Source organism: Mus pahari, chromosome 5 (assembly GCF_900095145.1).
Source record: "Mus pahari chromosome 5, PAHARI_EIJ_v1.1, whole genome shotgun sequence".
NCBI classification, from domain to species: domain Eukaryota; kingdom Metazoa; phylum Chordata; class Mammalia; order Rodentia; family Muridae; genus Mus; species Mus pahari.
In genome coordinates this window covers 81,989,608-82,001,462 of record NC_034594.1, presented here as the reverse complement: position 1 = coordinate 82,001,462, position 11,855 = coordinate 81,989,608, and the positions used below count along the sequence as shown (strand labels likewise).

The window sequence follows — 11,855 nt, the reverse complement described above, 5'->3', positions numbered from 1 at the left end:
GGAAATTAAAAATACAAGGGTTTTTTTGTTTGTTTGTTTCTCCTTATAGTCAGTCACTTCCTCTGAAGTTGTGTGTACTTTGAATATTTTTTGTTTGGGTACACATTAACACTGTCGTAGACTAACTTGAAAGTTTTGCCTCTGCCTATTTTCTGGGAAAGTTGAAGTTATTCTCCTTTTGTACGTGACTTGTAGAAACTTGGATTTTTTTTCTAACTCTCTCATATATTACATCCCAACCACAATTCCCCACCCCTTCCTCCCAGTCCCCTGTTACCCCCTCCCCATCTCCCATTCCTCCTCCATTTCCCTTCACAACAGAGCTTCCCAGGGATATCAACCAAACGTGGCATAACAAGATACAGTAAACCTAGGCCCAGAATCTCATGTCTAGGTGGATGAGGCAACTCAGTAGGAGGGAAAGGTCCCCAAATGTTCAAAAGAGTCTGAGACATCCACTCCCACTCTTAGGAGTCCCATAAAAACATGAAGCTACACAATCATTACATATTTGCAGGCAACCTAGGTCAGACCCAAACAGGCCTTGGATTTTTACTGTAGGAGTATTTTAAATTACAAAATTTCTTGTAATAACAAAGCCGGTATTTGGTTTGGAAAATCAGTTTCTATACTTTTATTAATATTTTCAGCTTGGTGGGATACTGTTGTCATTTCCTTTATTTTGTCAACCTTGTCTCTCTCTCTCTCTCTCTCTCTCTCTCTCTCTCTCTCTCTCTCTCTCTCTCTCTCTCTCTAACTCTACCTAGTCTTTGTCCACTGTCTCCAGTTTCTAAGGTCCCTCAGAGGTTGTCTCTGTTATGTATTCTTTCTCTTCTATATTTGAGAGATGGTGCTTCTTTTGTAAATCTTGTGATGTTCTTCTTGAAGTTTGACCATTTAGAGAGCGTGTTATAACATACCATGACATTCTAACACCGTAACTGTGGTTGTTGTGGTGGTTCTTTTACTCATCGGGTAATGATTTACCTGGACTCACTGAGGAGGCTGGCTTTCTAAACACATGCAGCAACTTCTGTGTTTGCTCAGCCTTTATACTGATGGAGCTTGTATTGCTGTCGTAAGCCTGGCTTCCTCTCTTACCCTGGGTTGCTATAGCCCAGTAGCCAGCACATAACCAACCGGCGCTGCACTTCAGCATAATGATTTAATAAAACTGCTGCCCTTTTTCTGTTGATTTGCTTCAGGCTGAAACTCATTCAATGTGCAGGAAGTTAACATTTCTACCCTGTCTCATAAAGCTGTAACTTCAGCAAGCTTCAGAGTTACATAAGCCCCACTCTGGTCTCTTCTGAGCATGTATACAACCGTATGCTGTCTTCAGACCTGCCAGGAAAATTCAGGAGTATATCAGGGCCTGCACAACTGATGTCCCCAGATCACACTATTTAATTTCTCTTTGGTCTTATGGTGTATGTAATCTTAGGCTAGTTGCAAGGGTTTCCCTGACTGTTTGACACTGAAATCTCCATTGTCTGGTTGCTATTCCTGGATATGAGTTGGTTTTTTGTTTGGTTGGTTGGTTGCTTGGTTGTTTTTTTTGTTTGTTTGTTTTTGTTTTTTCCCCAATGTCTGCTCAGAATGACATTGTACCTCTCTGGTAGGACAACTCATGACCTACTCTTCCCTACAAAATTGCCATGTCCTATAGCCAGGGGGATAGACTACACAGCTCCCAGCTACAACATCAGAGATTTCCACCAATCTCACTGATGTTCAGTCATTTCTCCTGAAGACATTCTTTTCAAATTTGTTGTATGGCTCTGGTCAATGTACAGGATATCAAGATGGTTGTCTTTCATAATTCTATCCATTTTATATTTTTTGGAGAAAAGATTTGCCATTCATCTTCATACAGATAGCTAAGGCAGTAAGTCCTTGCTCCATAAGTATGAAGACCCAAGTTTGATTTCTAGCACCTGTCTGAGAAGCTGGGCATGGTGGTAAACAATTACAACCACAGCTCTAGGGAGGCTGAGAGAGGTGGATCCTTTGTACTCACTGGGTAGCCCCAGGTCTAGTCAGCAAGCCCCAGATGCCAGCGAAAGACTGTCTTAAAGAAACCACCAAGCTTTGCTGGTGATTGTGGTGGTTAACAGGCATCGAGCTGGGTAGATGCTGGTTGCATCCCTTCTTTGGAAGCAAGCATGGAACCTTCTGCTACCATGAAATATAGTCCTCAGGGAGGAGGTGTTCAGGTCAGATCCATCTCAGGAACATCTGGGCCCTGTGTCTGAAGTGTGTTGTGTCTTCAGCAATAGAGGCAAACCTTCCATCTCTGGGAGGCAGCCAAAGGCAGCAGGAATAGGCTGTGTCTTGGGGTTCTCTTGGACAGCTGTGAACAACTATTCAAAAGAAGGCTTCTCGTGTCTGGTATCAGGGTTTCTGTTAGGAGAATGTTGACTCTTGGATCACTACCAGCCCAGAACCTAAAGGGTGACACACATACGTTGGTGACAACCATCAGCTCTCTAATTGGACTTAAGGCTCACTCGATAAGAGGGGAATTATGTAATAGAAATGCAGCTAACTTCTCAGTGCTCATGAATTCTTATACCCTCAGATTAGTCCTCACCCCTCTCAATGAAACTCCTCTTTGCAACAGACAGAGACCACAAGTAAAAGCCACAACCAATCAAAATGCAGAGTTGTGAAGTCTACTCCCCTTGGATACGTTTACAAAACATTCCTCAGGCTCAGGAACATGGCAGATGATGGGACAGAAAGATTGTAGGAGCTGGAAGATTAGAGAGGTTATTGTGAGTTTCTGTTTCCTAGAAACATTAGAAGCTACACCCATAAAGTCTCACCAGCATGACTTCCCCAAAGGTGAGCTGAACCAAGATGACTCCAATGGCCATGGCCGAAGTGGACAGGAAAAAGCCCACAAAGTCTCAACCTGATGACAAACTCCAGGCAGCTGAGGAATGCTGGGAGTGAGAGCGGTGGTCGTCTGCAGGGCATGAAGTTGTAGGAGAGTGGGAGGGTTTGGAGGGAGAAAAGGCAAGGAAAAAACTTGATAATCTCAAAATCTCTTTTTTAAAAGTAAGAACAAGGGGCTGGAGAGATCGCTCAGTGGTTAAGAGCACTGAGTGTTCTTCCAGATGTCCTGAGTTCAGTTCCCAGCCAAACAGATGGTGACTCAGAACCATCTGTAATGGGATCCGATGCCCTCTCCTGGTGTGTCAGAAGAGAGCAACAGTGTACTCACATACATACATACATACATACATACATACATACATACATACATATACATATACATACATACATCTTTAAAAAAAAAAAGTGGAAACAAAGCCAACACCAAGCTGATGACCCAAGTTCAGAACCAGATCCATGTGATACAGAGAGACCCTATTCCACAAGGTGTCCCCTGGCTCCATATACATTCACGCTTTGGAAGTGTGACCATACAGAATCATAGACACACAAAACAAACAGTGTCACAAAGGTGTTAAAAGGAAAATGAAACCAAGCCACAAGGAGAGCTCCTTAGCCTCCACATGTGAGCACCTCCGAGTTTTCATGGTCTAGTTAAAGTTGTTTCATGCAAAATGTGAGGCTCGGTGGTGAGGTCACCGTGGTAAGATGGGCCCTTCTCCTGTCCTCTGTGCTATAGTTATCACACATCTTAGACAGCTACAGAGAGCTGCTAGGGTTTGGGTTAAACTGCCATGGAGCCTGCTTTCATTCAAAAGCAGGCATGCCTTCAGGAGAGAAAGAAAGTTCTAGTAAAAGTACTTGGCATGTGTTCTGCATCTGTGAACAGTGCTCTTTTCTTCTAGATTAGGAGTCTCCCGAGAGGAAAGAAAGTCTCTGTACTTCATGGGGAGTACTTAGAAGAACTGGTCTAATCGTTTCCTTGTGTAAAGTATGCATACTTTATAGCTGTTTGTGTAAAGGTATTGTGTAGAGACATAGACATAACTGATCCATGTGCACATAAAATACCTTTAGTGTTTTATGCAGTCACACTTCCTGAACTTAAGTACTCTACAAAGGGAGAAACCATGCACCTCTCCAATCATGGGCTTTCACAACTATGTAACCATTAGTCACTACCATCTCTCAGAAACGTGTATTTTCTGATTATTCTAGTATATAGCACTATAACCGGGGCACAGTATTTTAGGTTGGGTATCTGTTTAAAGTACATTGTTTTACTTTTTTAGAGACTAGATAATAGTTTCTACGTTACCTTTTAGAAGACTTTTTTTTTTCTTTTGCCCTAACATTATCTCTCGGTGAGGTATACTGCTAATTTTATGTTATATATGTATATGTGTTAATATTATGCGATGGAAATGCTATTTTATGCTATGTGGCTCTACCACATTTATCTATTTTGGAAACTTAATTTTTAGCAACTAGAGAACGTGTTTATCTAACTTGCCAAGAATAGGCGCTCCAAACTCTTGTTTTATTCATTGTCTAGGATACTTGGCTCATCTCTGTTCTAAACATGAACCCTCCTTGCAGACATGCTCTGACTCACTCCTCATGCAGGCTCTCCACACTGGACACTCCACCTGGGAACCGTCAGTTTCTTTTTCCTTAATTTATGTAAAATTGGCAAAATTTACATAGATAGAAAACTTTGAAACAGGATCTCCTTCTGTAGCCCAGGCTGGCCTTGAATGTGCCTCAGACTCCCAAATGCTAGAAAATATGTCCTGAGTGCCCACTCTGGTTAGGTTACAGAAGTTATATCAAAGTTGTAGATAAACTGTGATACCTGGTCGTGTATACATACCCTTGTTTATTGACTCCTCAATAAATTTAGCAGGGTAACTTATGTGAAGTAAAAGATAGTTCAAAGGAAAGTTGACTGGATGTGATGCTGTACATTTACAAATTTTCTTTAAATAGGCAAGTGAAGGTAGTTCCAATTTTTAGTTATATTATTTTTATCATTCCACACAGACATGGGACTAACCTTTGAAGCTATTCAAAAGTTAGATACCTTTTCAAATCTGTGTAATCATTCATTGTTGGTACTCTTGTCCAAGGACCATTATTTTTTTTCTTTTGTAAAGAGTTTTCATTGTCTCTTGGTGTGTATGTGTGTGTGTGTGTGTGTGTGTGTGTGTGTGTGTGTGTGTGTGTGTGAGAGAGAGAGAGAGAGACAGACAGACAGACAGACAGACAGACAGAGATGGAGAAACAGATTCAGAGAGAGACAGAGTAACAGACAGAAGGCCAGGGCTGTTGGTACGCATGTGTATGCAGCTGTACCAGCCTTTGACTGTGTGGAAGCCAGGGGAGGATATCAGGTGTCCTGCTCTGTCACTTCCGTCTACTCTCTTGACATGTTCTCACTGGGCCTGTAGCTAGGTTGGCAGGAGCACCTATCCTCCTGTCTTTCTGCAGCACAGAGCTGGGATTAAAAGTGCATCTGTCTGTCTGTCTGTCTGTCTGTCTAAACATAGCACCAGGAAAGCACCAGAGTGCCCTGGATTAGAACTAAGGTGCCAGTGGAAGGAGCCATGTCCTTAGCATAGTCATAAGACCTTTAACCCTTCACTCACATTCTCTTCTTCTGCAAAATGAATGATGTGGGAGACACTTAGCTGGATAGTTGTTAGGGTCTTGTAGTTTTAGGACTATGTGGAATTTACATTACAGACATGTGAGGCTGACTCCTTTTAGTTCAGGAAATGGAGCATCTGAATTTGGGGTACCCGTAGTCACTTGCAAATCTTAGCTTCTCTGCTCCAGTGGCTTTGTGAAAGCTCCCCTCCTGGCATAGAATATCCCTGTCCTCCCATTAGCCCTAGCAGAGTCCTGACACTCTGTGATGTCAGGTCCTGCCATCTCCAGAAGGGAATTACCTATGTCTCCTATCCCAGTCCACGGAACACTTCTTTTCCTGAGCTACAGCAACATTTGCCACCCAGTTCAGCAATCTGTCCTCTTGATTGTGTAAATCTCATCTGCTCCAGGCTATCGACTTTTACTCCCATTGTGCCTCTGTGTTAAGAAGAGATACCGAATGAAGCTTGGTTTCTTAAGTTCAGAGATGGCCACATGTGAAATTTCTTTGAACAGATTAAACATGCAAATTACCTTTAACAAAATACTCCTTTTGGGCAAAAAGAAAAAGAAAAAAAATGACTGATATTTTCCAGGAACATTAACATCAAATGGCCATTTTTGGTCGTACACTACTGGGTCCCTCATGTAAAGTACTGACAATAGGTAACAAGAGTCTAAAACTGAGATGTGTGTGTGGGGAGATGCAGATCATGGAGGGAAGTGCGAGGCAGAATATAATGTCATTATATATGAAAGTGTCCTAAGGAGGGTGGGAAGGTGGTTCGGTAGATAAAGGCAGCTTCTGCCAAACCCAGTGTCTGAGCCCTGGGACTAGCATGTAGGAGGAGAGAACCAGCTCTCACGAGTTACCCTCTGATCGTCACGTATGCACCATGGTGCACACACCATTTTAAAACATTTAAAGCCAGCATTTAAAAGATTTTTGTAACTTTTGTAACTATGATTGCACCTTGAGGAAATAATTCTAAATCAGAAAAAAGGAAAAGAAAAATCTTCATAAGAGAACATATTCATGGTAGGATTATATTTACATTAATGATCCAAGATAACCTTTGAGCAAATACATCCACTATGAGAGAATGTCATGTAACTTGAAAAAAGGAGCCTGGATTTGTTTTTGTTTTTGTTTTTTGTTTTTAAAAATATTTATTTATTTATTTATTTTCTTTCTTTCTTTCTTTCTTTCTTTCTTTTTTAATTGGATATTTTCTTTATTTACATTTCAAATGCTATCCCCTTTCCCAGTCCCCCCATCCCCCATCCGATCCTCCTCCCCCTGCTTCTATGAGAGTGCTCCTCCACCTACCCACCCACTCCCACCTCCCCACCCTTGAATTCCCCTACACTGGGGCATCAAGTTTTCACAGGACCAAGGGCCTCTCCTCCCATTGATGCATGACAAGGCCATCCTCTGCTGGATATGGGTCCCTCCATATGCAGCTGGAGCCATGGGTCCCTCCTTGTGTACTCCTTGGTTGGTGGTTTAGACCCTGGGAGCTCTGGTTGGTTGATATTGTTGTTCTTCCTATGGGTTGCAACCCCCTTAAGCTCCTTCAGTCCTTTCTCTAACTCCATTGGGGACCCTGTGAAGCCTGGATTTCTACAGAGCATCAAGTAACTGTTTACCAAGAGAAAAAATGAGATTATAGATCCTTCTCCATCTTGTGACCAGCATGTTCCTCAGCTCAGAGAGTTCTCAGCAGTTTGTGTGGGCCTCTTAAATTCACTAGCTAGGAATCCTTGGTGATCCACTCACTCTGTAGGATTTCCCAGGAGCAAGCCAGTGTGTTCACAAACGAGCATGTAATCTAATAAAAAGTAAATGGCTTTTGCTTGATCTAAAGTGGATAGACAGGGTACTGAGCTCTCAATATTTTGAAAGCTCCTGCTAGGGAACATCTGCCTTGCAATAACTGGTTTATTTTAATCAGGTTAAAAAGCAGAGAGGAACAATGTCAGCAAATGGGAGCCACGAGGAAAGGGAAAGAGAATACACTGAGAAACAGAACTGAAACTTTACTGATAAGAAGGACAGGAAAGGAAACTGAAACTCAACCAACAACACAAGGAAAACAAAATCCCGATCCAGGTAGGAGCTTAAGAACCAGCATTACCAGAAAGTCTAAGTTCCCCAAGTGATAAAGTGTACTGGAAATGAATGAGCTGCCTGACCTTGTTACTCTTCTGAAAAAGGAGAGATAACATCCTGTGTCAGCTTGACGAAGCACAGGGCACTGAGGCATCTCGCACTGGGAAGGCCTTAGTCCCTGTCCAACCACCAGCGTTTGGAGTCGCGGCTGGAGCTGCATAGGAGGGCATGAAAACTGAATGGGGGGGGGGGCAGCAAGAGAGGATCATGAGAAGGAAAGGTTGGGGCAAATCGACTGCCCTGCTCAGCAGGGGCCTCTAGGAGAACAGGGCAAGTTAATAGAGCATAAGCAGCAATGGAAAGGGCATCAGGAAACAAGATGAGTTGCACAGGGCACGGGAGCAGTGCACACAAGAGACCAGACTGCTAAGGAAGATTCTAGATCAGCCGTTCTCAACCTGTGGGTTCTGACCCTTTGACAGGAGTCATCTAAGACCATCAGAAAACACAGTTATTTACACTGTGATTCATGTCAGCAGCCAAATTAGTTAAGACATTGCAGTGAAAAATAATTTTATGGTTGGGGGTCACCACAATGTGAGGGTCGCAGCATTAGGAAGGTTGAGAACCGCTGATTTATAGGGCTTTGCTCTCCCGGTGTTCTCCAGCCCATTTGGCTCTTATGCTCTTTCTGCCTCCTCCTGCAGTGGGGTTTACTGAGCTCTGGAGAGGAGGGATTTGCAGGGGACCTCCCATTTAGAGCCCAGTGTTCCAAGGTTTCACTCTTTGCTCAGTGTTTGCAGGGCCCAGTTTTAAATTGGGTCTTTTGTCTTCTTGGGTTTTTTTGGTTTTTTGTTTGTTTGTTTGTTTTTGAGTTCTTTGTATATTCTGAATATTAATTACACACATTTATATATGGCAAAGATTCTCCCTCAGTCTGTGGGTCACTCTTTACTTGATTGGTTGTTTCCTTGGTAGTACAGAAGGCTTTAGTTGTATGAGGACCCATTTGTCAATTATTGGTCTTAATTCCTGGGCAAAAGGGTTCCTATTCAGAAACTCCTTCCCCACCTATATTATGTAGGGTATGGTATGGCCTATATTTTCTTTTAGCAGTTTCAGTTTTTTAGGTGGTACATGAGTTCTTTGACCCATTTTGAGACAATTTTTGGGCAGGGTGATAGATACAGCTATAATTTCATTTTTCTACATATGAACATTCGATTTTCTCAGCACAATTTGTCGAAGGTCCTGCCTTTTCTCTGGGGTATATTTTTGGCATCTTTGTCAAAACACATACGGCTGTAGCTATATGTATCGTGTTTGGGTCTTCTAAACTAATTTATAAAGATCAGTAGCTTTTCTATATACACCAGCATTCTCAGAAAGAGATCATGGAAACATTTCCATTTACAATAGCCCCAAAGAAAATAAAGTAGGAATCAGCTAAACCAAAGAAGTAAAAGATGTCTACAATGGAAACTTTAAGTCTCTGAACAAAGAGTTTGAGCAAGACACTAGAAAATGGAACGTCCTTCATACTTTCGGGTTGGTTCAGTCTATTATGACAGTGGCGAATCTACCAAAATCAATGTGCAGATTCAATACATGCTCTACCCCACCCACCCTAAGCTCCTGCCAACCACAAATTGCTTTTTTGCTTTCAAGGGTTCATCTATTCTTGATGGACTGTATAAATAGAATCCTACATGTGGTGCCATTGTAAGCCTGGCTTCTTTCACGAAACATGTTTTTGAGGTTCACTCATGTTTCAAGTGTTACATGGGACTCAGAAACATTGGAGTTCCATTATCTTTCAGTGTTGTACACATATACTTCTCAGATTTAGTTGGGCTATGTCCCAAGAAGTCCATTATAAGGTGAGAAGTTTGTGAACTGCAAGTGAATTTTGTGTTACACACAACTTCATAGCTCAGCTACACAGTATGCCATGGGCCATGTGCTGGTATCATGAGTGACCATGGGACTGACTGGGAGCTGTGACATGTTGCCACTGCCCAGAAACTTAAGAGAAGATCTTCCTGCATATAAGTTTCAGAAAAGAAGAAAGTTTACAGAAGACTTTCAATGAATATATATGACTTTCACACTAGGGGCAAAAATCCTAGCGTGATTGTTCAGTAAAGTGATTTCCAGGTAAGCGTGAAGTTCTAAATTCAGTCCCCCTTACCCTATATACAAACCCAGTCATGGAAGGACACATATAATCCTAGTCCTGGGAAGGCAGAGGGAGACAGAAAGATCCCTGGGCTTGCTGACCAGCCATTCTAACCAAATCAGCACACTCCATTTTCCCTGAGAGATTGTCTCAAAAAATAAGGTGATGAGCAATTGAGGAAGGCACCCAACATTGATGTCTGGGCTGCACACACACACACACACTCTCACTCACACATGCACACATACACACCCTGCATACACTCACACACATGCATGCACATGTACACATTGCTCTTGTGTACATACACCTACATGAACATGTATACACACAAAATGTTTTATCAAGCTAGTAATTGACTGCATAGTCCACATTTGGTTTATTCATTTACCTGTTGATGATCATATGAGTTCTTTTACCCGTTGGTCATTGTCAGTAGTGCTTCTGTGAACATTTGTATACAAGAACAAAAGCACCTATTTCAGTTATTTTAGGGTGTACTTCTGGGGAACTGGCTCTATTGGAAACCTATGTTGACCTTTTTGAGAAACTGCTAAATGGCTTTTCACAGTGACTGCATCATTTTTCCATGCACACCAGCCATTTTCTCAGGGCTCCTTTTCTCCATGCCTTTGACAACAGTTGTCTTTTCCCATCTAACAGCAATCATCCTAGTGGATATGAAGTATGTCTTACTGTGGCCTTAAAATATTTCCTATATTTTTGAGACTATAATTGCACTAGTTTCTTCTTCTCTTTCCTCTCCACAAGCCGTCCCATATACCATTCCTTGGTCTCTTTCAAATTCATGATTTTTCATTTTTTTCTCTCTCTCTCTTCCTCCCCTCTCTCTTAAATACATAAGTACAACTTGCTTAGTCTATATAATGCTATTTGTATGTGTGTTTTCACATGTTGGAGTTGGTCTTGTTCGCTGTGTATTCAGATGCTGAATTCTATGCCCCAAGATCAGGTTGCCGTCTGGACATTGGCAATGTATTGACCAATGTGCTGTAAAGAATGTTACTTAATAATCTCTGATTGGCTAATAAAAGGCTACAGTCTATGACTGAGCAGAAGAGAGAGGACTTGAGGTAGAACTTGAGATCAAGTAGGGGGTCTCAAGTAGGCATCCTGAGGAGGAAGCAGGGGAGATAGAGAAAGGAGGTTGTCATCGAGGCAGGATGGACCAGGAGCATGTGGCCAAGAGAAGATTAATCAAGAACACACAAGAAACAGAGCAAGACTCAGTTGGCAAGTAATGAGGCATTTATCTGGTTATTAATAGCCTAGTCAGATTATAATAGTCTCAGAACCTGTGCAGTTTAGGTTTTCAGCTTGTTAATAAATTTTGATGTCTCTATGCTATTTACTCGGGAGCTATACAGGAAAGAGTAAGGCAGAACCCCCCCCTCCCCATAAAATTACTTCAATATTCAGAACGGACCACTTGATACTGGATAACCAACTGGTGTGTTCCTCCCTGAGGCAGACGACTTCTGTTCTTATGGTTCCTTAGATGCCTGTATATCTTTGTGCCTTCCCCATCCACCTTAGCACATCTTTTGTAGTCATCCTTGCTCATCTAACATCTGGGCAGTTGTGTTGGTGAGACTTTATGGGTGTAGCTTCTGACATTCTTAGGAGACACTATGTCATAGCTAACTGCCTGATCCTCTGGCTCTTACAGTCTTTCTATCCCCGCTTCCGAAATGTTTCCTGAGCCTTAGGTGCATTAATGTTATGTAGATGTAGCCACTGGGAGTGGGCTCCACAACTCTGCATTTTGATTGGTTGTAGTTTTCTGTAGTAGTCTCCATGTGTTGCAAAGAGAAATTTTGTTGATGAGTAGTGTCTTAGTCAGGGTTTCACAAACATCATGACCAAGAAGCAAGTTGGGGAGGAAAGGGTTTATTAGGCTTACATTTCCATACTGCTGTTGATCACCAAAGGATGCAGGACTGGAACTCAAGCAGGTCAGAAAGCAGGAGCTGATGCAGAGGCCATGGA

The 11,855-nt window shown here is 42.2% G+C and overlaps 1 pseudogene; it reads left to right on the top strand.

Annotated features, from left to right (window-relative positions):
* The first annotated feature begins 2,862 nt into the window (after window positions 1–2,862).
* The window catches only part of LOC110321979, a 22,892-nt pseudogene continuing 13,899 nt past the window's right edge, over window positions 2,863–11,855 (top strand).